We start from the raw sequence: 26,154 nt of genomic DNA on the forward strand, positions 1-26,154 counted from the left end.
TCAACTCCCGCTTTTCCAGTTTAACGTTGTGCATAGGGTATTTCACTGGTTTTTAAACGTTTAAACCATAGTAAAGTGAAAGATCATCGACGAACTTTTCTTGGGTCAACTTAAAATGTTCTTTGAATATTAAGAATTTTGGCCCAAAAAGACCGAATTGGGGGCCTCCTTAATATTTTCAATTTGAATTATCATATCGAGGGCCCAACTATCCTAGTTAGTGTAGACTGGATTTTCTCTGCGATTGATAAACAGGTAAGGTTCTTTTTTCATACCCTTTAAAGTTAAGTCCCTTCAGCTTGTGCACTATGTATTTAAACCCTAATATTCTATCTTGTTTCCTGCCATACATTGCTTTTACTAGTTTAAGGCATATTTATAACCATTTACCAAAGGGTGTATTAATAAAAAAGCCACTGACACATTAAGGTATACTGTGTAATCCATATTAGTGTGCACATATGCATTTCAACTGTGGTCGTTGGCAGTTCATTTAATTCGACCATGCCTTAGTAATAAGCCTAATCGTCTCCTTGGAGATTACGGGGCAATTACCCCAGACGTACAATCTGGATTTTAGCCTCCCGTCTGACTTTATGGAAAACTTTCATGTGGTCGTTAGAAAGATATACCTTAAAGACACCTCACTAACATCCCAAGTACCAGCCCGATTCAAGGCTTTAAGTTCCTTAGTATTTTAAAACCCCCCTTTCTGAAGGTCATAGCTTCCTAGGCGTACTTGGGTACTGGCTAATAGCAACTTTACCGCAGTACATCCCCTGTATTTAAGCATTTTCTGGTATAACTCCAATACCTCCATCGTCGTATATGACAAAGTGTGAGGTTTTTCCATATACGACTTAAATATCCTGCACTTGCCCGAAAAACACTTAGGTTTCCATCTCCATGAAGTGCATCAACTCCCCAGGGTCATCAGATTTGAAACGTGCTCTTACCTTTCCCTTAGCCTTCATTTTTTCCAGCAAAGATTTTTCTCTCTTTGGGTAGAGTTAATGACCAGGTTAACCGCTTCGTTTAGTTCAATCTTGAAAATCATTGAGTAAAGGTGGCAATAAGAATCGAGAGGCTTTTCTGTTGGTGGAAGACGGTCGCATAACTATTATCGATTATCATAAAGTTTCTGTTCCTCATAATCCTTCTGATTGTGTAACTTTATCTTCGTGCGCATCCTCTACAAGGGTTTAATGCGGAACCCAAAAAGTATTCCATTTCTCGAGTTGGGTGACATCTTACCATTGCTCTCATGCTTGTAAAAGATAGGTGCACTAAACATGTATAGTTGGTTTAATTATTTTTTATCATTTACTTATAAATGACTTTTCCTTGAACTCGATCGAGTAAACAACTTTGATTACTCGAACTCTCAGTCAGGAGTAATCGCATATATTTTCTGTCATTCGCATTTTGCGTATCCGATAATTTTGCTCTGTGAAGCATAGTTAGCCATGTCCTTCAATACTATTGTAGCATTCCACAATAGGGTAATGCGATGGTGTTCCTAGAGATGTGAGTTCTTGTTTTAATCTTCATTGCATTCATATATTACGGAAAGCCTTATTTGTATACTTGGTAACGTTATCTGAGCGAACATTCTCAAAGATGAAACCATATAGAAATTTACTAATCGCTATGAACACTGTAGGTTTAAAAAGCAATTGGTATAACATTATCAAACCGTGTCTCTTTGCATATTACGGTAAGAATGTATGTTGCCAAGGTCAGTGACTTTGACCACATACATCGATATCTAGGTGAGACCCGGCGGGGATCCCATCGTGGTCATTATATTTCGAAATTCGCACAGATTTGCGGTGCAAGTCCTTTTTTGCACAAGATATGCAGGAAAGTTTCTCCATTTTGACGTTAATGCCGTATTTATTAAAGAATTCGTTTAGTTTATTTTACATAATATGCCCCAAAATATCATGCTATTCATATATAGAGAGTAATGCTTTAACCCATCCAGGTAACGGCAACCGTATAAATTTCTGCTGGCAGTCATAACTGATGACACTTCTTATAAAAGCTGGCTTCATGCCCTTTATGTCATAGACTTTTCTTTAAAGTCAAAATTACTATCTTGCCCTCATCACTTAGTTTCCCACACTAACCAGGTTGTTCTGACGCCGTAGGTACATCAAGTGCCTTTTTTTATTAGAAATTATACGAAACCTAAGGCTGGAATAGGACCTTTTATGCCCATAACTAATCCATTAGTGGATTGGAAATCCTTAATAGGGTTCAACTCATTAAGTATATGGCGGTTAGCGCCCGAATTCAAGTTAATATTACTTGTATTAGAGCTTCCGCTTTCAATTCTTCTCTTAAAGTTTTGGTTCCTGCATCGTCTTGTAACAGCCCAGCTCTTCGACATTCGCAACCTCTAAATTTTCGAAATCTTTTCCCTTGTATACTTTTTCCTTGTTATACTATTGGTAATTCCGTCGTCCTTTATCTTAAAAGACAGCTTTAACAAGCTTGTACCAAGGCTACACCCTCATGTACCCGAAATCTTGGTTGAGTTGTAATCTCCCATGGAAATGCAGAGACTACAACGCTCTCCAAACTTGAGTTGGATTTAAAACAATCTCGACTTAACAATTTGTGCACCTTAAAGGATGCCCGCATCCCCCGTCATTTTAAGAGGGCTCCTACTAGAAGTATGGTTAGTTTCATACTTAAACTAATTTTTGCATTCTTATATTGGCATTCAATATTAATGAGGTTCATTAATGATCTAATAGCTTCTTCATCCGGTTTTCTTGTTTGCAAATCCTTCTTCAAGAGTTAAAAAACATGCCTTCTCTGTGAAAGTAGTTTTGAACAAGATGGTACTATGTTTCTTTATATTATATTTTTTTTGTTTATATACATTGTAATAGAATTTAAAAAAAACGCATCCATATAATCCAATTGAATATATACATAAGGAAATACAAACTTTTAGTATATCTTTTTCTTCTTTCTTTTCTTGTTATTTTTTCTTTGTATTTGTTTTTTGTTCGTGCCTGTGAATATGTATATCTTTTCTTATTAATACTTTTAGATACTTATATTATTGCACTGCCCAACTTGTCTAAACCTCGAATCTCCCGAACGATATTCATAGACTCGGGTCTATGTTAGAAATAATGGCATGGCATGTCAATCCGAGGATTTTCTACACTCCAGTTTTCCCAGCCTTAACAGACAAGTTACTTACTACAAAAACTTGAGCGATGCTTTGACAGGATATAGTTGTTAATAGAGATTAGCTGTTACTCGTTAAAACAAAAATACATATAAACAAACACAAACAAAAAGAATAAAAAGGAAAAGAACACGAAAAGAAAGAAGAAAAGGCCTACTTATTTAAAGTTAGTGTTTCCAATTAGATCATATGGATGCGACTATATCATTTTAGATTGTATAAAAAAAAATATATATATCCAAATCAGGAAACAATGAAAGCACTAGATACTTCAGCCCTTCACGTAAACTTAGCTTACGTCGTAGAAATGCTAAGATCAGTCAAAAGTTAATGCCAACTTTATCTTAACCGTGCCTCTGCAAAAAATACCCAAAAAAAACGTAATTTCTCAAAATTTTTTCCCATATATTAAGTTGAATTCGTTAGAGAAGGAGCGACAAATGACAGTATTTAGGTGATTTATTTTTTTTAATATAATTTTTAACCAATTTATAATTAAAAACTAAAAATTGGACTTTTTTTTTAATTATATAGTTCTTAGTAAAAAATTGTAGAAAAGTACAGATAACCTCTTTCGCAAAGCATAATAGTGTTTAACGGTGTAAAAATATATTTTTTTTTTCCTGTAAATGAAAACGAATAACAATTCAAAAAAAACATTTTCTAATGCATTGTTGTTTCATATTAGCAAAAACTAGACATGAATTTAAAACCTGAGTTTAAAAGAAGTTAATTAACTTTGCAACTATTTTATAAAAAAAAAACTAAAAATTGGATTTGTTTTAATTATTTAGTTTTAAAAAAAAAAGGTCTAGAAAAATACATGTAACCTCTTTCGCAATGCTTAATAGAACTTAACGGTTTAAATACCCTTTTTTCTTGTATTTGAAGTAGAATAACAATTTTAAAAAGACATCATTAAGGCATTTTGTTTCGTGTTACCACAAAACTAGACATTAGTTTAAAACCTGAGCTACAAAATTATAAACTTTAATTTTTTATAACTTCGATTTTTGACTTTTATTCCCCTCCCCGCACACGCGCTAATTATAAGTATATAAAGAAAACAAAATTTCCAACTTTTACCTTTCTGATAATTTGTTTTTACTACAAAGGCTGTTTAACGAAAATTTAAAAGGATGACTTAAAGATGAGCACAACTCACAAAATTTACTGGTGATGACGAAGCCACCATTAGTAAAAATAGTAAAATTATTAACACTTTAATAATCGAATAATAGAAACGACTTAAAGGTAATAAGATAAAGCTCTTAAGCACATATTACATAGGATAACAATATCTATAAATATTTATAAAACGCCTAACATATATAAAGAAAAACGTACAGGTATTCTTGAACGAATAATTACCATAAAAAATTAATTATGTGATTATTTTGGTATAGACTATTTTAACCAATATTTATACAAATATGGCAATTTCTGGTTTGACTTGTATCTAAATAGAACCAGATTAAACATGTTTATACGGAAAAAAAAAAATCTCAAACCTAATTTATACTCATATACATATATAGAACTCATTTTTAACCTTTAGGAAAGGTTAAAGATATGGTTTAACAGACGAGATTTAAAGCATAGCAGATCGAGGTGTTTGCCTGGCAGAGGAGCTGGCCGGTGTCTCCAAGTGGCCTGGAGTTTTGTGATTAAAACTGCCTCCCTCCGCTGGTGGTTTTTAGCAGTTTCTATCTACACTATACCAAATGGTGGAAGCCAGAGGCCTGCATCTCCTGCTTTTCCTGTCCTTCCGGACGGTTATTATAACTCTATAAAGAGCGTACACTTGTTGGTACTCGTGCCTTACTCCTAATTTAAGAGTAAGCAGCTTAAAGGACTTCAAATGTTAAAGATGAATTAACAATGTTTTTAAATCACAAAATCAGCTAGGCATTTAGGGATAGTGTAAAATAATTTCCTTTAAGGCAAAGTTTAAGCTTACTATTTCTAAAGAAATATTCCAGAAGTCTACGCCTATAGGTCTCATTGTGATTAAATTGTATCATATTTACCTTATGTAACCAGGCAGCGTCTGTCGCTTAAAAGAGAGAAAATTTATCTTTTCAATCCTTCAACTAGGGCGGTTTCATCTTTTACTATAGTAGCGCAACCCAGGTAGCTAGCATTCCTAGATATTAGTTAAATAGTTTTCTACTAAAGTATAACTTTTTTTGATATAAAACGGCCTTTTCTAATTTAACAGTGAGGTGTTAAGCATCTTACTAATAATATTAATCGGATGTTATTAAATCGAGCTGTAATTTCTGTCGTAAGTTCGACGGAGGATTTAGCTCACTACTATTTTAAGTTCCGGCTTTATTTGTCCTATGTGTTATTATATTTAGTTTATACGTTTTTATCTTTGGCAACTTAAAATAAATCTATCTCTCTATCTACTAACCATCTACTCTTATCTTACGTCTTTTATAATTTACTTTTATCTTTATCTGTGTGTATAATTCCAATTTAACTTGGAAATCTAAATCCCATCCAATATTGCAGCATGCTGAACTCCTGATTGCAAACGGGTATATATATTAGTGTACAGCAAACAAATAAGAAAAGGACTCCCTATCGTTATTACACCTATTACGCTTTATGCGTAACTACTGCAGGTATAGGCCCGTGCGGATTCTGCCTGATGTCTGTAGAGCATTAATGGGTAATTTACTTGAAGTACTTAGACGGTCCTCATAAAAAAAATGTAATCTTGGAGAATGACATGACTCTTTGTTAGTTGATAAAGGAGCTAGTAAAAGCAAAATAGTTCACGATACGGGTATGTATTTTTTTTTTTTTAAAATTAAAGAACAAGTTATCCAATCTACAAGACAGTAATTTTTCTTTCTGTAGAGTGACGGTGCCTGAATCTAAACTGTAGTTTTGGCAACACATTGCACTCTTTAAAAAATGATTCTAGTCGGCGCAGCGCAAAAGCTTCAATAGTTTCTTCGACTTCCGAAAGCGGGCTGCTAAAACAGTATTTGCTGACGTCTGAAGAAGGTCTGGGTGCCTCTTCGAGGGCAACAAGATGGTCATTGTTTTTCAAATTTAAAAGGAGTCAACTGAGACCACACATTATCAGAATTTGCAGTTCAGGATATATGATTTATTTCAACTTAAACTTTTTTTAAGTAATTTGCTGGTGCGCCTTCGGTGTTGGACTCCCTTCGCTAGAGAAATACATAGTTATAACAATGATATCAGTAAGTTTATCAGCGGTTCACAACTTAATGAGTTCTTTTGCATCGGATAACGGGCCTTGCGAGGTCTTCCCCTTGATTCCCGAGCAGCAAATCTTGCCGAAAACATGCATCTTCGTCGCTTTCACCATAAGTATATATATAAGATATCATGACTTTTGAAAATTGGTTAAATATTAAGAAAAGTCAAAAAAAAAATACGTTATTTATTTATATTAAATGAGGAAACTGGTGAATTTAATAAGTTTTAGATTAATGTTTTTTAGTAAGATCTGGTTGCATATGTTAAATTTATTCGCCATGAAGGATGGTACATTCATTGAAACAGCTTGTAGAAAATAGATCTTTTTAGATCTTAACTAGTAAGAAGTTATCAGATTAACACAATTTTCATAAAGTTATTTAATAATTTTACGACGCAAAAAACATTGTATCAATAGGCTATGTGTAACTCAATTACAATTATATTCCATAATGGTCTTATACATGAAGTTGGTATTACACGGGTTCAATTTTTTTTTTCCGTGTGTCGTTTTGAAGTGTTTATGATTTTTCCGAAATAAATCATGACCTATAAGATATTTTGTTTGTTCTATAATTTTCTAATTCTTAAAATATAGACTGTGAAATTAGAAGTATAAACGTAAAATTTTTAAAATGCGATTTTTTTTTTTTCAATGATTAACACATTGAGATACAAAGAGTTTTACAGTAAGTTTTCAAAATTCTACTCTACAACGCATATATAGGCTTTTAAAAGCAGAATTTGACACACAGCAATAATAAAAAATTCTCATGTTGGGTTAAACTCCATTCCGATAGCATATGCACCACCGAAGGAAAATGTTAAAGGATTTTTTTAATTATTACAAATTCTAGTGCTCGATCGTGTCGTAAAAGGAAACACAGAATTTACGGTTAGCTTAAGCTTGTGTTAAAGCATTCTCATATGTACATTAAAAATAATTCTATCCTTAACCCCTTATATATATCTAGAGTCCATGACGTGTTCAGTGATAGTGTTCGCCAGCCCAGATTTCTTATTTGAGCTCATCTGTCAGTATTCGATAGGTGTGCTGATCGAACCGAGCGTAGGTTGCGATACAGTGCGTGGAAAAACGTTACCTAGAGGTTCAATCTGGAAGACTTGGTGTAAAGCATCGTTGCAAACCATCTACAGCGCATCCTTCATAAAGCTTACCAGGTTGTTTTGTCTCACTTGAAGAGAAGAGACTATTGCGGGAGCCCAGGCAGTAAACTCGTATGTCATGATCAGTGGGGATGCACAACTAATACATGCGCCGTTTGTTGTGCAGCGAGAGTTTGCTTCGGGCACGAAGTAAAGGGTAAAGAGTATGAACCGCCGCCTTGGCCTTCGCCGATATAGTTTACGTGCTGCAGCCACGAGAGCTTATATTCGTTAATGACCCCCAATTATTTCGCCTCAGGACACTAAGGAATTAGCTTATTTTCTATGGTCAGCGGCGCTTGTGGTGTAGTGGGCTTCCAAGTGATAAAAAAGGGCTTTCCACTTTCTGCATTCTTAGTATTTTCCAACGCCGCCCCTAGATGGTAAGCGTCCACTAGGTCGTACTACAGGTTCTGGCGCGTTAGGGCAGATGGCTCTGACGAGGAGTAAATCTCTGTATCATCCGCATATAAGACAAGGTGCGTGTGGGGTAGTCAGGTTGTTGCACGTCTCGCAGGAAAAGTGTAAAGAATAGGGGTGATGAAAGAGATTCCAGTGGGACTCCTGTTGTTACTGATCCTAAGGATGAGCGCGCATTGCCCACACGTATATTATAGATGCGTTCCTTATAGTAATATTTGGTCACGTTTAAAAGAATAGTAGGAAAGGCTATAGCGCACAATTTGTGAAGCAGGCCCCTTGCGTAAAAAACTAGCTTAAAACTGGTGGTGTTATGTAGGTATCTTCCTATAGCTCAGTGCCATTTAGTTGATTCAATGCCTAAAAGTAACTAATTAGGTCAACTAAAATAGTGCTTTTTCAATTTATGATTTTTTATATATAATCCTTTAGCAATTATTTTAGTATTTCTTAATTGTTGCATTTTTGATTTTAGTTTCTTTATATATTTTCGAGGCTTACTTGCATAATTCTATCACACGCTCTCAGGGTTCTATTGCATATTTTCCTTTATAGCCTTTTGTCATACGCATGTCCTCTCTTGAGTTAGCTTGACCTCGATGAAGGACTATAATTACCAGGATGAATTCGGATCATACGAGATTTCGCAGTCGTTAGCTCTGGAAGTTTCTTTCCTCAAATGCTGGCTTTAAAAAATTGTTAACATCATCCGATAAATCAAGGTTTTCGTGCGAACAACTAGGCAGTGGCTAAGGTATCCTAATGAAGCTAGATAACCCTGTTTAATAAAAAACGACCAGGGAAATATTCAAAATCTAACTGAGCTATATGGGCGGTGCCGGCTAAATATGGTATATACTAATAACTAAAGCTATTCGTACAGTGCCTTGTACAAAGAACTATATTCAAGTCTATCTATATATAAGATGTAAGCACTTTTATAGTCAGCCAAGGTACCTTAGTCATATACTATACTTTCATACATAGTCAAAAAACTCAATTACATTTCTAGGGTACCAGTTTCCAACTAGTCCACTGCCGAAATTAAAGCGGCGAATATTGTCAGTTAGCATCACTCGCATTTTTCAAATTTTCGAAGAGTGCATTACACCCTGAGTTTTCGGCCACATCTATTTGCTCAAGATGCAGTACTTACTCGATGGATTTATTAGCCGTCGTCTAAGAAGAAAACGATTCAGTAGGCAATGCAGCTAGTATACTAAAAACAGCTATTCTTTCAATAAATCAACCACCTACCCCGCTACATGAAACAGCATAATCACTTTGTCAAGTAAAACTGTGATTAACAAAGTACATACTATTTGCACCAGTCAGAGAGGATCTAGCACCTACGAAAGGTCTGTTGTCTGCTCATATATTAAAAATTTTAAATCAATTATTACGAATCGAGCGTAAACACAACCTTAAGACTCTTCTGGAGTCTAAGGTTAGGGTTAGGATTTAGAAATTATGTATAAAAATGAAATAATAATAGGCTCTTCTGGAGGTCCCCTAGGGTTCGGGTTCGTACTTTTAAATTAAATGAAGAAATGGAGTCTAGATAATTTTGTGGACCAATTAAATATTATTAAAAAATTTATCAATTAAAGGTGAACAATTTAAAAAATGAGAACCAAAATCGCCATATTAGAAGCCAAGAGCCTAAGTTGCCTTATTTTGTAATCGAGGGCCCTACTACTCATTTACATTAACGTTGCAACTACTACTAACAATTTCCCGGCCCCTTTTACGTGAGCTACAAATTGTATTAAGAAGTTCGTTGCTCTTTAACCTTTCAGGTTGTTTTACTAAATTTTTAGATTTTATTTTTTAAATTACTTATAAATATTTTTGCTATTTTATTCCAGGTATCAACATAAGTTTGAGCACTGTTTTTTTACAACTTTTTTTTTTTCTTTCATTATTTTTACTATTATATAAATAAATTGTCGTCAAAAGAAAAGTTACTTTTTGGATGTTAAATTTTTAAGAAGCTTATGCAAGCACCTAGCTTTATAGCAATTGTTTTTTTTATAACTCTAAACTTTTTAGATTTATAAAACTGTATTCATACTCTCGCTGTATAAACTCGCTTAGTTGCGATCATTTAATATAATTGACTAAAATATAGGTTTTAAGTTTTTGTTTAAATTGTTAAGCGCCCGAATATTATTAAGATCTGTTGACTATAAAGTAGTAAACTTTAAAAGGAAAAATTTGAATTTTAATAAATATTTACTATAAATCGAAGACAATTTTTTTTAACAATGTTCACTTAGTTTAAAAATGTTTTTTATATTATATAACATAATAAATGAATCGAGGAAAAATTTGGTCGGATTAAGCTTATAGTCTGTCGGTTGTAAGACGATGGCGCATTACCACTTCTCACTCGAATAAATTCTCCGCACATAGATAATGCGATGGTGTCGTATAGTGTAAACGGAGTGCCTGATGCGCTTATTTTTTGCATGAGATTCTCTTTCTACGCCAATGGCTTCCTTAAACATTTGCCCCGCGTTGTGCACTAAAGAAGTGTAAAAAAGTATACATTTCACGGGTAACGCACGTTCAAATAAAGAAAAGCAACTAATGGAGTGTACTACGCCTAATACTCTTTCCATCTGATAGCTTTTGGCTTAGTTCTACGAGCTAAGACGATGAAGCTCAGTTACCCAATTTGAGTCAGTTAGTTCAATTCCAGTTAATTTTCGAGAGTGTTAATAGACGTTATCGGGCATGATTAATTTTTAATTGCCCTGATCCTTCAATTTTGTTTCAAACTCATTGCGATAGTGCAAATAGTAGGGTATACTAGTAACTTAACCCTTTGACGGGCAAAACTGGGCTTGTAATAGTTTTGTTTTTTTCTGCGGGAACACTTCCTATGTTGAAACTATACTTTAAAATTTAATTTTATACATCTCAATTAATCTTTTAACGAGCAAAACTCTGGAGATTAAAATAGATTTGTTTTTTCTGCAAATCCACTAATATGGACCTAGGCGAGAAGTGGTAAACGGTATTCAGTAACTTATAAGGGGTGAAATTTAAGCGGTGAGTGGTCACTGGCTGACTGCACAAGGTGTATAACGTTAATGACAGTTGTTTGTTAAAAGTCAAATCTCTATAAAAGTAAAGACTATAAAATTTTTCAAAAAATAAAGTTATTACAATGTTTACTTTTAAAGGAACTTGTAAAATTTAAAATTGTTGTAAGGCAAAAATTAGAATATGTAGACTTTCAATTAGTAAAATTTACAATTTATTGACTTGCAATTATATGAACACCATTAATTTACTGTTTGTAGGTGAAGGGAACTTTTCTTTTACTTTAGCTATAGTGCGAAGAGAAAAAAAGGAAAAAACTTTAAAAAATCAACTTCAAAGTGTGTATGGTTCATCAACCCCCCTTAAGCCCTTTCAAGAAGTGCCTTCTTTAATCAACCTTCAAATAACAGCTACTTCATATGATTGTTACGAAAATCTGTTACAAAAATATCATGACTTTCATATTATTTATAACCACCTGCAAAAATATAACTATTGTCGTCTTGAATTTGAAGTCAACGCTGTAGCCCTTGAAAGTTGCTCGAGACTTAAAAATCAAAAGGCAGTTATTTTGTAAATTTTTTGTTAATTTCTTTTGCTTCCATATAAAAAGTATTTTAGTTTTTTATTTCTGTTTTTTCCTACTATTTCATGTATTTTATTATTGTTTTTACAACTGAGGATTGACATTTTTCTTCTAGAAGTTTTATATACTTTTAGCTTTGACACTTTATATAATATATAAGTTTTTTGTTCATATCTATAAGGTATACGTCTTTGTAAATTTCATTTTTCATCTATAAACTATTTTTTGTATTCTTAATGAGGGGTAAGTTGTTGTTGCATATTTTTTAAAAATTTTTTATTGCTCGCAATAAATTAGTCTCTAGAGCGAAAAAAAATTAAATTTTTTTTGGAATATATGTTATACCTTTAACTGTTTTTTACTAAACATAATCCTGATTTAATTCGTTTCCCTTTTTTTAAATGAGTTTCTTGTTGATATTATACTAACTCAGATTTTTTTTAATTTTTATAAACTAGTTTGATGCAGTAGTTTTTAACCATCCTCATCTTGGAATTGAGGACAGTCAACTTAACGGCGCTTTAATATCGCACTTTTTTTACGCAATAAAAACTTTTCTTAAACCAGAAGGTCAAATTCAAATAGCTTTACTGAACTCTCAAAGCGAACGCTAGGATTTAATTAACCCTGCTGAATCACAGGTAGTTAATTCTCCTTTAAAAAAATGTCTTAAGTTTTTAATTTTGTATTTAGGGGTTTCTGCTACTTGACAAAAGTCCCTTTAATAAACATCTTTGCCATTATGGATATCAAGCCAAACGCAGTAATTACTGCCAGTCTTTTCAAAATGTTCATACGCAGAGGCACATGAACTGTGAACAGGAAAGTATTGTTTACGTCTTTATTCCTAGAAGCTTCCCCCAAAGTGAAATTCTCTTCTCATTTTTACTTTCATTTAGGTCGTCTAAGAGCAGTAGCAGTAGTGGAAACACAGAACTTGAAGAACTTGAGTGTAGCCAATGCGGAAAACGCTTTAAAAACGCACGTGGCCAAACCACACACTTCCATCAAGTTCATAAACTGGAGTTATACGAGCGCGATCGGCTTGATTCAAAAGTGTGCCGCTACTGTGAGCCGCATAGACGCTTTAATAGTCAGTCCGCATACAATAACCACCAAATAGCTAAACATTTAGCTTATAATGACGAAGTTGAGGGACAGGCTATTAGTTACCCCTCGCATAGTCAGGGTTATAAAAAATGTGATATATGTTTGCTTGATATCACTAGTCAAGACGAAGAGGTGCTCCATGTTAGACTCTTAGAACCACGCATCCAATGGCATAACTGCTCCTCTTGCGGAAAAATATTTTCAAACCAACGCCCCTGTCGCCAGCATTAAAATTTCTGCGCAAAATTTTGCTAGACTTAAATAAAAGAATTTACTTAATTTAATTTAGAAAAAAAAAGTGAGAAATTTTTAAGCTGATTTTTTTTAAGAAAATTCTTTAGGCTAAGCTTATGTAGCCTAAGTCTTATTCTGTAGAATTTTTTTAATACTTAAAAGAAGACGCAATTATGTAGGGCGCAAGCTTGTGAATGCATATATGACCCCCAACTATCTGACTTTTACTGAAATGAAGAACTCTAAAAATCAATGTAAATATAACCGTGCAGTATTCGATAAACTTTTCTTTTAATGGATTTCGACGGTATTAAAATAATTGAGATAGGGCGCGAATACTAGTGAAAAGATCATTTTTACTATATGAAAACTTTATGTTCAATAAAACATATCTTAAGCTAGACTTACAGCTGGGGGTTTTTCTCCTGTCCTTTTAAATTATCTTAGAGACTTCACCTCACTATATCTCTAACAAATGCAATATATCTATAAGTCCGGTGGTTGTATCACTTTTACACACGGAATTACGGAAACTAGTTTGACATCTACACTCCACAAAGTTTTATAACAGGGATTTTTACAGGTCCCCTAAGGGTTAGGGTAGGCTGTGGTAGGAGTTTCGAGGGTTTGATTGTTTTATAGAAAATGTCATTACGAATACACCCCATGGCTTTTTAGCCAATCTCTGCGGATAAAATAATGAGACAGGCCTCATTATCAGTAAAATATTTTTAGTTATCGGAACTCTATAAATCTAACCACTAGATAATGAGACAAAGTGTTAGAGAAAAGGGAGCAATTAGGTTCTTTATAAGGTGCATTTAAATTCGCTTTAAAGGCTAACCGTAAGGACAGACTTTCTTTTCACTCGAATAAACCGCCCCTCTTATGTAGCGTTATTATAGAAAAAGGAGGTTTTTGGTGACGACGCTTCATAATTCAACTATTCTTCTAAGTGACCTAAAATTTTCACATTCACGGAACTGAGTTAATTTTTTGTTCTTAGTTCATGAAATAGTTTTAACACTTTCTTAACCGGATCGACGAGCTTGTTTGAGGGCGCCTTATTCCTTGGGAAGCATAGTTATGAAAAATCTACTTTTCTGCGAAGTCGATATTAACGTTCCTTAAGAGAAGCGGGTAACTTAAACTTGGTGGCAGTACGGTGACCGTCTCTACAGCATTTTAATTTGGTATACAAACAAGGCGAATGGGTCATCAAGCTCTATTTCGTTTCTCAATACTGTCGGGTTGAACTGAATTTGTGCATATCACAAAGAGCGAAACGACGACTAAATGCTGGGATAATTCTGATAGCTCTAAAAGTGTGACGGATGGATCTCCATTCCGCAAGGCCCAAAGGAGTGGGGGGGGGGCTTACTTTCTTTGGGTTACATTAACCGCCAATTACTATAATGTTGCAGTTTGCTTGCAAAATTTCCAAAAATAGTTGGAAACTTAACCTCCAGGATATTCAGAAAACAGTTTCCTGGTTATTGACCCTCGTGGTCCTGTTGTAACCACAACTATATAAAAAGTGCCCAATGGAAAAGCGGGATAGAAAATCGTAGGGGTGGGTTTGGAACAAAGGCTCCAGCTTCAAGACTTAATCTTTAAAGAGTATTTTTAGAATATGCAAAAGCTTTGTATCTCCTACTAAATAAACCCAAATGTTTTGACAACCCGATAGGTTGTAGGGTGCATAAAGTACATTTTTAGAAAAGCCTTCATCATAGCAACTCTAGTTACAAGCAAAGTAGTCTTAAAATCTTATTGTAGACGAAAAATACTACCAACAAAAATACTTGTTTGTAAATAGACAATATATGGCGAATACATGAATACATTTTCGACTAAACATAAGCAAGACAACCCTATTTGGGGGCTACAAAATCGTTTGCAGAAGGGAAATTAGAAAATGTCCATTTTTCTGCATTCACCATTAATTTTTTTTACAAGGTCAATATCCTCACGAGGTTACTTTGGTCACATGGCGGCTACAAGAGTAATGAAAGTAAACAGAACTCAAACTTAAACAAGCAAGCCCTGAAACTATTGTAGGCAGGACCCATTTGGATCAAGTAGTGCGAATGATAGTAAAATACTCCGATTTCCATTCCAGGGAATATTGTTCGATATTTTTACTTATTTAAAAATCCTTCATCTATAAAAGCGTTATTGGAGGGATTTCAAAGGCGCATAACTCCTTTGCTAAAGGTTATTAACTTTTGTTCTTTATATATAAAATTAACTAAGTTACTTAAACATGGTAATTAAAACTTTTTTTTATTATCCTATTAAGAAGGTTGACACTGTTTTTGGTTTAAAGGTACGCGGTCTTTCATTTGACACTACTCTAGCATTTAATTGGGCTGCGCTTTCGTTCCTGCCCGGTTCAAATTTTGTTTACTATAAAAGCGGGGCTAAGTCATTATAAATTTTTTCTGTTTTTTTTACTGCATCTTTCCTTGTTCCTGCAGTAAAACAGATAACTTATCTAGGCAAACTATAAGCGTGGAGTACAAGGAGTACGCTTGTGAAAAACTTGAAATCAATGCTGAAAGCATCAGCCCTGGAGATGACGTCGTCGTGATCATATATGACTTCCTTGCTATTGGCGGAATTATGGAGGTTTCTACAACCTCATACAATCCTCCTTTCCCTTATAGAGTTATTCCTAGGCTAATATTCTTGTTATTATAAGGCTGCTCTAGACCTGCTAAAAACCTGGAGGAAATGTCATAAAATGCATGGTGCATATCGAAATCACCGAGTTTAAGGGGAAAAATATTATTGGCGACCCCTTGTTACGCACTTTCTGAAAGAAAATGGGATATATGTACAATGCTTTTAATCCTACACACATAGCGCTTTTGGAATATGTTTTCAGCGCATCAAGTCCTTTTCGAATTTTTTTTTGTTAGTTAAATAAAAATTTCATAATTTCTTAAAAAATTTTGCTGGTTTAATTATAAAAATTACGTAAACACATATACACTTAGCATATTGAACGAAAATTTTCAATTTATGTTCAAAGTCTAGCAAAGACGAGTTTACACGGTTCAAGTTAGCGCAAAGGAACTTTTTGTAAATATAAATAACCTTAATTAGGACTACGAATTAAATTAACAACCATAACAATTTTTCATCTCAAGCGGCAAACATATTTAAAGTTCCTTGCTTAGAAGAATATAAAGGGTTTGAGCTTTTGAAGTTTGACTGATTACGTGAGAATTTCATTCTGCTTTTGCAGTGTGACGTTTTTTTATGGGGTAACACCTTAATAGTGCCAAGTGTAAAGTCTCGGCCCCTTGACAAACTATTATCTACCCCAAAAGAGGGCGACCACTTTTCTGCATCTGGGAAAATTTAACATGTGTTAACATCCCACTAAATACTACGTATAAGTCGGGTAGCGCAAGATTTTTAAATTAATGTGACGGAGGAAGGGTGTCCGAGTTAGCCCTCAAGATGTTAAAGCTTTTGTATAAATTACCTTTATCCCTACTTGTTGGTTTAAAATTGCGAGTAAAAACGAAATAGTTTTGAAGTTGGTAATAAGCACATGGCTAAAGAAACGGAAGAAATATTATCCCCATAACAATTGCTGGTTTCTCTTTACCCAGTGTATACCTACGTAATACACCATCTATCTTACTTCCGTTTGTCAATAGTCAACTTTAGTTACAAATTACAAAATACGACCATGTTTCCTTATTTCGCACCTTAAATTTAGAAGAGATATTTTAATCTCGGCTTACCACTCCAGTAACATTTTGTAGGATGTTCAAGGAACAATATGTTGTCCAATTCTTAAATAATGAAGAGTATCTAAAAGATGTCTACTATCGTGCTTAAATATCTTTATTTTAAGCAGGCAGGTTTTCGTGCGATTCCTTAAATTAACCTTCTCCCCTGTTTTAATGTTATAAAGTTGTTAGGGGCTATAGTTTGGCTATGGGGTTGGCTATGGGGTTGTGAGCTTATAAGAGATTGTACTTTACGATAATTTGTATATTAACTGTGGGCTAAAATAAATCCCATATATATTGATTATTACGCCCTTTGCTTACTGCTTAAGTTGCAATACGGCTCCTTTTTAAAGGGTTTTTTTTTTTCCCAAATCCCAAGTACTCGTAATATACAACATAAAAACCACGCCTACTCCTTCTTAGACAGGAACTAGGGGTATATATTATTTGGATACAATCTTAAACAAGCAATAAACGAAAATATGCCTTAAAAAGTAACTTCGCTACCATCTTGAGAAGACTTTTACGATTAGTTTATACAGGTCCGTTCATAAACATTATTTTCTGTATTCTCTTTCTTGCTAGAACTATAGTACATTAAAAGAATTCTACAAACATAGCTTCTATATGCACTTTAAAAAAACTTTTTGACTTCCTATACATTCTTACCTTTGCCTATACTGATTGCACCTAAAAGTTAAAGTTAAGCGTTTTTTTTATTGAAAAACGTCAAAAAGTGGACGCACCTATCAAAAACTGGGTGTTTTTTTTTTCTGTTTTTCGCTTCATTACTAGTTGTTCAAAAACTCAATTCATCATCATTGTTATATTTTTTTAAGCACCTTATAAAAAAAATTGAGGTGTTATTGCCACAGGCCTTAGTCTGGACTTTTAACTTCCATTTTGTAGACTATATTATCGTGCCCTACTGTAATGTATAAATTAAAATTATTTTAGTGTCACATAATAATTTTCTTCTTTTTATTTTCTCGTTTTATGCCCTTTTTAATTTTCCGGCCTTTCATTTAATCTGCAGAAAATTTTAAGAACTTTTTATTTTATAGATTATTTAAGACACTAATTTATAGCATAATACCGCTAAACCCTATATTACTCTCGCATATTTGTATTACGTTGAATTTATGCAAGATGGTTGTGAATTAACTTGCGATGCTGCTTGCTGGTTTAATTTAGCTAAAGTAGAACGTTTGTGGGGATCGGCTTTGCCATCTCAATTCAAATTATTTCCTGCTTAATAACCTACTTAGATGTTAGTGATAAAAGTTTTAGGTAATTGAGCTTTATAATTTTGTATCCCAGGTGCTTAACTCTTAAATAGATCTTTTTTAAATGTTCCGCAATAGAAATTACTTAAAAACATTTTTTTATATTGAAATTCGCTGGGTTGTCTTTAATAATCCTCGGGTTTCGTCGTAGTAGCTACTTCTTCTAGTGCTGTTTTAGCGCCTAGTTCTCAATGGAGTCCAAAAACTTTGAATACTCGAGCACTCGACTAGAAGTGATCGCAGACATGTTACATAATAGCTGTCCATAGATAAAGTGTCATTATTTTCTTGACATTAACATACAAAAACTGGGGCACGCGCGTCACGTGGGCGGCGATAGCGTGACCCGGCCCAAGGCTCGTAATAAGTCCGCTCACCAGCAGGAGATTAGTGTGGCTGGTTAGCCTATGGTAAAGCGCATGGCCTTACGTTGGAAGAGGACGTCTAAAAGGTCAAGCTGAAGGTCCCAGTATAAAAGCTTCCCTTCCCACAAACCACGTCGCACTTATTTAGTTTAGCAGTGGCAGCCTATATACTTTGCTACACTATATCTTGGTCCCTTAGAGCGATAATTAGAATTCTCACAAAACCTGTTTACTAGCTAGCTTCAAACCCTCCTAATGTGATCAGGGTAGGCGTTTGGAGTTTAACAAGATTTTAAATTAATGAAAATATCTAGCATTTTTGTTAAAAAAAAGTATCTATTTAATATCAATCATTAATAATAGTGACCCAATCTAGATATTTTAGATTATTTAGTGATATATTAAACTTAAAAGATTAAACAAGAATGGTATTGGAGGGAACTCCTCTCTTCTGGTGAGGCATTTGGCGGTGGTGCTAGTCGGTGTCTTCCGGGTGGCCTCGGGTCTTCTGCCCAGGGGGGCCTCTCCCGGTGGTGGTTTTTAGCGGTTTTCCACTACACTAGGTCGAATGGCGGAGGTGGGGGCTCGTTACTTTACCTCTTTTTCAGTCCATCGGGGCAAGTCGTTATAGCCCTCTAAAGAGCGTACTCTGGTGGGCAATAGTCCTCCCACCCCTGAAAAAAGGGGGATTCTAACGAAAGTTGTATACGTAACTTATGGTTTGAAGATATGAGTTTCACCGTAGCTCAGTGGATAGAGCATTGCCGCGCAATCTCGAGGTGCCAACTCACATTATTCTGGTCTTGTGATTACGTGTACACCTTCCCTACAAACAAAAATTCCGATAAATTCAAGATTAAGCGGTTTGAGGTCTGAAGAAGAATAGGCCGTACTATACCAGCACTAAAAAAAAAAGGTATCAGAGTACTCTTTTACTTGCTTGCTTATGTTTTAATTTATTTTAACCGTTAAAGCGCTATAGTTTAATCGCACTAAAGTTATAAAGAGAGACTGCTCCAGAATATGGTAGCTAATTTGCCAGCTCCCATCAAAGATCTGCAAACAAACTATTGTGGAACTGTCAAATTAAGAGAATCTTTTGCAGGTGAAGACTCCTAAACAAAGGAAGGGAGGGCAACCAGCCTTAGAACTTCTAACAGGAAATATTTTTATTTCTCTAGTTGCTACTGATTCAAGGTCTTTTAATGACGGAAATATCACAAGTTTAAACCGTACCAATAGATATCTTAAAAGTTTAAGCATAAATACAACTCAAAGTAAGAAAAACAAGAGTAATAATTTAAATAGTACTTCATATAGTAATGCAAGCACTAACATTGTTAATAATAACTGATTATATTTGATAACACTGATAGTAATGATGATAGTAGTAATAATAGTAATACTAATAGCAATATTCATAGTGATAAGAATAAAAAACTTCTTATCCTCTCCTTTTATTCTTCGTAATAAATCAGTTTGGAAACTTTTATCCTCACAACTAAAGGCTAACAAGATATTTATTACTCTGCTAAAGATACGCCACACGGCATCAAAATTAAGGTACCTTCTGAAATTGACTTTGGAAAACTTACAGGCCTACTTGACGCCAATGGTCAAGGATTCTATACCTAACAGTTGCCTTTTGAAAAAGATATGAAGGTGGTCTTGCAAGGCATCTTTACTGAGCTAGACGCGAGTATATTAAACAAGAGCTGAATATTCGAGGGCCCCATCCTTCTATATTTTTCAGTCATCAAAATGCGCCGCTATGGCAAGCTCAGAACTCCACTGCTTTTGGTCACCCCCTTTTTAAATTAACTCAATCTGAAAAAAGTATATATAACTAAGAAATGTAGGCTAAATTACAATCTTTGCGAAACCTTTAAAGAATAGTGGTAGGGTTGGCCAAGTGCTTTAGATGCCAATTGTTCGGACATAGCGAAAAAATCTGTTTTAAGGCTACAAACGTGTTAAATGCGGTAAAGAGCGTGCCACAAAGTCATGTCCTAAAGAATATGATGAAAAGCCAAGATGTGAAAACTGTAATGGGGATCCCTTTGCAAACTAAAGAGGGTGTATCTTTCATCCTAAAAAACGCTTCTTTTAAAATAATTGAGAGAATTAACTGTAAGGAAAATATCAGGAATTGTTCTATAGAACCAGGAACGAGCTATGCTCGCAAATTGTCGAGTTGTGCTAGGAAACCTACAACCTTTACTAACCTAGGTGATTAAATAATTAATCATGTAGCATTCTCCCTAACTGAGGCTATTAGTACTCAAATTTCGAAATTCATAGGCGATTTATTAGAGAAACTTAAAAATCGGAAATGGATAACGAATGCTGCTTAAAAAATATTAGGATTTTATCTTGGAACGCGGAACGGCTTAAGAAACAAAAATTGAATTACTTGAACTTGTTATTCGTTACTAAATTGATATTTCATTTCGGAAACTCACTTGAAAGTAGGTAAGAAGTTTCAAATACCTAATTATACCAGTTATAGGTGCTGTCACATTACCTCGAAAAGAGGAGGGGTAGCAATTTTAGTTCAGAAAAGCGTCCAACATAGGAAGTTATATCTAAGCAATCTTCAGAGCTTAGAAGCAATTAAGTACGCATCAAGTTACAGAAGAATGGCGACGTATCAGTGATATCAGCTTACAAGTCCTCGAGAAGGGTTATTTTATGAGTACTTGGAATATATTTTTGGCTTATCGAGCTCAGTTTTGTTGACTGGGGACCTCAATTGCAAACACGCCGATTGGAACGGTCACTGTTTGAAGAAATGGGGAACTCTTAGCTAATTGGGCTAATTTATCCGATTCCGATATTCTAGGCCCAAGTGACCCAACCTCACACCCTGTGGAAGCACTGATGTATTGGGCATTGCAGTATTAAAAAAGATATACGTCACTGCAAGTATCAATACTATTTACGAGTTGCCCTCCAACCACAGTCCAGTTCTTATTGAACTGGGAGACATTGCCTTTCCTGAAGGCTCAAGTACTATCTAAATAACTCACTGGCCAATTTTTCAAGTATTACTGGACGGAATCTTAATAAATATACTTTTCCGTCATCTGAGCCAGGTATTAATGATGTGGTCAATCGTTTAGAATCAACAATCCGAAGCGCTTACAATTCTGCCTCCACTTCTAAGCCTTCTAAATGTCTCCCGCTATTATGCAGATGATTAAAAAAAGAGGCCGCCTTAAATTAAAATATATAAAGACAGGCTTTTTTAGGGCAAAAGAAGCTTACAACAAAGTTATTAATTTATTAAAGGAATTGATAAAACTTAACATACTTTGGGAATTAAAGCTATAGGATGTTTAAGTCCTGCAGTCTTGTCGTTAGGGAAATTAAAAAGGTCTCTCAACCCTTTCCGCAATTTATTTAGCATACCACCCATATATTATGAAAACGGCGTAGCACCTACTGCTAGGGATAAATCTAACGTTTTTGCTCAATACTAGTCTTCAATTTCCGAGAGTTTCACTATGAGCCATAAAGAGGAACCTTGCTATGAGACGACCTCAAATAATGTTTTTAGACAATCTTTATTTTACTCATTGTGAAGAAATTATTAATATAATCAACTCGTCCAAAACCAAAAAGGCTGTGGGACCAGAAGGTATATCGAACCTAATGCTCAAACATTCTACCACTAAGACTATTGCCTATGGAAACGGGCCTTTTAATTCGATGTTAACTATATCTTACTTTCCAAACCGCTAGAAGTTAGTAGAAGTTGTTTTTATTTCCAAATTAAAAAAAACCATTAAACTTTATTAAAGACTATCTGCCCATAAGTTTACTATCTTGCGTGGGCAAAGTAGCGGAGGCTTTGATAGAAACCTTTAATATTAAAATACGTTTGCGAAAGGAAAGAGCATTACCCCAGTCATAGTCACAATATTTTTGTAATAATAGGAAAATGCGCACTGTTAAAGGTTAATTATAATTTAAAATGAGTACCATTTCATTTCTATTATAAACATTTCTATATTTTTCTATCCAAATAAATAAATCAATCAAGGGTGTAAAATTGTTCAAATAAACCCCCAGTGCCCGGTTTAGTTTGGTACATTGCGACATATATTTGATTACGTCAGAAAATGAACTTTATCATGCTTTTAATCATAGAAGCAATGTAACCTAGCTTTAATACAATATTTTACATGGGGTACTATTATATAACCCCAAATATAAAGTAGTTAAAACAGGAGCAACGGAAATACTTATAGGAATAACATTTAAATGTTGAAGGATATCATGAAGTGGGTTAACACATGTATGTAACAGGAGATGGTTCGCTTTATAGTATATACAAAAGAAATTTTAGTCTGAAGAGCCTTTTAAAAGCATTCGATAGAATTCTTTAAGTTTTCTATTGTAATAGCTAATTAACTTATAAGGTGTTATCCTGAATTCCTGTGCAGTTAAAATTCAGCATAGACAAAACAAAAATTTTTCGAATTGTCCTGTGAACCTGAAAAAAAAAAAGCAATTAGAAAACAAGACTTCAACGAGTAGAAATTTCTTATCTAATGCTAGAAAAGAATTAAAAAGGGGTCACTACGAAGTTAATCATACTCCCTCTCGCTCTAGCACACATTTTTACTCAAAAATTTTCAGAAGAAAACACAAAAACCTATTGGAACAAGCAATCTATTAAGAAACTATAAAAAAACAACAAAATAAACCCAAAAGACGAAAAGTATACATAGACAAAAACTTTATAACTATAAGTGAAGTGATCCAATAATTAAAATTCTAGATAAAGAAACAGGCCGTATGCCTATTTTTTTTAAAAAAAAATTTCAAGTTAAGCGATAAGAAGCAATTAAAACCAGTTAAATAAGGTCTCCTTGCAAATTCTTTATATTACTATATATATAGTATATATATTTATTATAAACGTCAAATCTTTTGCTAATACAATTTCGATTATACTTCTTTTTTATACATCAAGTGTTAGCTAACTATAACTTTGTGTGTCTAGGTAGAGGTGAATCTTATAATCTTATAATCTTAAAGAAATTTAATTAAAAATTTACAAAAAACCTATAGCCTCTTTATAACGCCTTTATATTTTACTTTTATCTAAATGCTATTCTCACGCAATAGCAAAAGTAAGAAAAATTTACTTTGAAACCTATAACAAGTTAGTAACTGTTTTGTGAGAATCTAGTAAAACTGTTATAAGGTTTTTCCAATATTCGTCTTAAAACTATACACAACAAAAAAGTTTGAATATTTTATTATTAACATAGTAATTTTAGCATAATTTCGGTTGTTTATGACTGCAGTTAGTAATTTCCGACTGTTTTAGACAATTTTTTAATTTTACCATTCTTACTTATTTCCTAAACTCTTTAAAAAGTAGAAACCGGAACTGCATACCAAGTAGTCAACCTCTTTATTTCGCTAGCCCCCAATTTTTATAAAAAAAATTATTTTGCCTCATTCCTTCCTAAAGCATTGTTAAACTGTCTTAACTCGCGAACAGTATTTACTAAACAAGAAAACTTTTATTTTGAAGCTAAAGGTGAGCAGTTAAATGACAAAGGCATGTTATTCTTAGGCATGTTATTCTTTGTATAGAGATCTTTACATTATCACTCCCAAGAAAAAATTCTACATAATTAATATAGTCTTTTGACTTCAAATATGATGTAAGTATTATAAAGCAGAGTTAAGTGCTTGAAACTGTAAAATAAAGTATATTAAATTCCATACCCGAAAAGTGGATGCCCCATCGTAAGGATTATAAAAATCATCTAGATATGTACCGAGGCTTACAAAAATTAGCAAACAGTTGTAGGGATGTGAGCTTACCTTACAACAGTCTAGTTTTAATTCTACATTTTACTCTTCTACCGGACCTAAAGGCTTTTTATAAACTCCACATGTAAAAAATTGTGATGAAGCGTACTAGGCTAAGCTCCTAAAGAACCACTCAACCATTAAAGATGACCAACCACTCATTAATTAATACCTTCACTTGAATCCTATCATAGTTTAGCCCAATCAAGGTCTGTTTATAGTTTGTTACAAGACTAATTTCTTAATATTAACATAAAATCCATCGCTTAAAAAGTAAATTAGGGCAACTCTCCTTTTCAGTCAAACACCGAATTACCAACTACAGGCAAATTTTTAAAGTATATTTTAACATATTTTAACATGTGTTAGTACTCATACTCGAAAGCGAGTTTATATAAGATATCTCTTTGGAATCGTCAAGATTAAGTTGCAAGTGACTAAAAAGTTAAAGATAGCCTCTTTATTTAAACTTGCATTTTGTACACAACAATAGTTTTAACGTTAAGGTTAAAGCGGTTTATCATTATTTGGCCCCGGGTTCTGCCAATGCACACGAAGATTAGTATTTATAAATTTGTTTTTATAGTACCTCTCACCCTTCTCGGGTAGTGCACGACCACAGGACCCTCCTAGCTAAGGCGCTCACAAAAAGTGTTTGGGGAGCCAGCTTTTTATACTTCTAATTTAAAGCAAGTGTTAGAAACCATGCTGATCGGTTGAAAATTTCCATTGACATAAAAATTAAAAAATTTTCTTCCACGCTTGTGCCTGATCTATCTGTCTTTTGGTGTACTAAGAAAGCGACAGAGTGACGCCATGCTTTCTCAACATCAAAAGAGTTCTTAAAGGTGATGAGGGGCTTTGTGTATATACGTAATTAGGCCATTAAATTAGTATATAAAATAAATATAGATAGAAATATATTAATTTAGTAATAAAAAAATTATATTTATCGAATTTTCTTGGCCTTTTAGAATCAATAAATCAGTTGTGCAAGTAGGTCTGTGGGCTATTCAACTTAAACGTTTAATAAAAATTCGCGATATATAAATGGCGTAAAACAAAAATAATAGTAAATTATTACTTATGTTTATGGCTAACCACGAATAGTTACTTACTAGAAATTTGTAAGCTTTAGTAAGTTCTTATCTACGCCTTAAAAAATATTTTTAAATTAATTAATAAACCTTTTTTCTGCATTTTTTACCGGGTTTTATGCTTTTTTATATAAAGAAACTGTACTATTGTAAAAATTTAATCTATTTTTATTTAAAACAATTTCTGATTTATAACTTTTCATTAAGTTTAAAGAAGTAAATTTTATATATTTTTATTTAAATATATAACTTGTTTTTTGGAATCATAAATGTAACCACGCAGACCGGATAAGCATAGCTGTATAGAATGTATCTAAACTTGCGGCCTTTAAATTAGTAGAAGGCCCCACTTGAAAACTAATAGATTTCAACTGTGCTGCATTTTCGTTTTTGCTGACCTTGAATTAAACAGTATTAACAACAATATAATTGTAAATTATGTGTTAGCTTGGTGCTCTTTACTTGTAACCCAATAAAGTTGCATGGCCTTGAGGTATATCGAAAACACTGTTGAATCCTAGAATAAGAACCAAATTGACTGAAGTGGTTCAAGTTTTATTATTGTTATTATTTTTTATTAAGTATAATAAACAGAACAAACCGGACTCCGAGTCTAAACAGCGTAGTTAGTTTGTCGCTGAAAATCGGTATAAAGCAATCCTTTTTTTCTACATAAAATTATAATTTATTACAATTGTATAGTTATAAAGAACTGTGTGACTTAATAAGGTTGTGCTCCGCTACCTCGTATGTAAATAGTGAAGGAGCTTAGCTTACATACGACCGGTCATTCGTAT

At 33.8% G+C, this 26,154-nt stretch overlaps 1 long non-coding RNA gene across 1 annotated transcript; it reads left to right on the forward strand.

Annotated features, from left to right (window-relative positions):
* The first annotated feature begins 11,534 nt into the window (after window positions 1-11,534).
* On the forward strand, window positions 11,535-12,446 carry LOC135120057 (uncharacterized). Its single transcript, XR_010278485.1, has 3 exons — window positions 11,535-11,654; window positions 12,137-12,319; window positions 12,372-12,446. It is a non-coding gene; the product is annotated as an uncharacterized LOC135120057 (long non-coding RNA).
* The last annotated feature ends 13,708 nt before the right edge of the window (window positions 12,447-26,154 follow it).

The sequence above is a fragment of the Zophobas morio genome, unplaced genomic scaffold (assembly GCF_036711695.1).
Source record: "Zophobas morio isolate AGI-343-1 ecotype UQ-CSIRO unplaced genomic scaffold, CSIRO_AGI_Zmor_V1 ptg000334l, whole genome shotgun sequence".
Lineage (NCBI taxonomy): Eukaryota > Metazoa > Arthropoda > Insecta > Coleoptera > Tenebrionidae > Zophobas > Zophobas morio.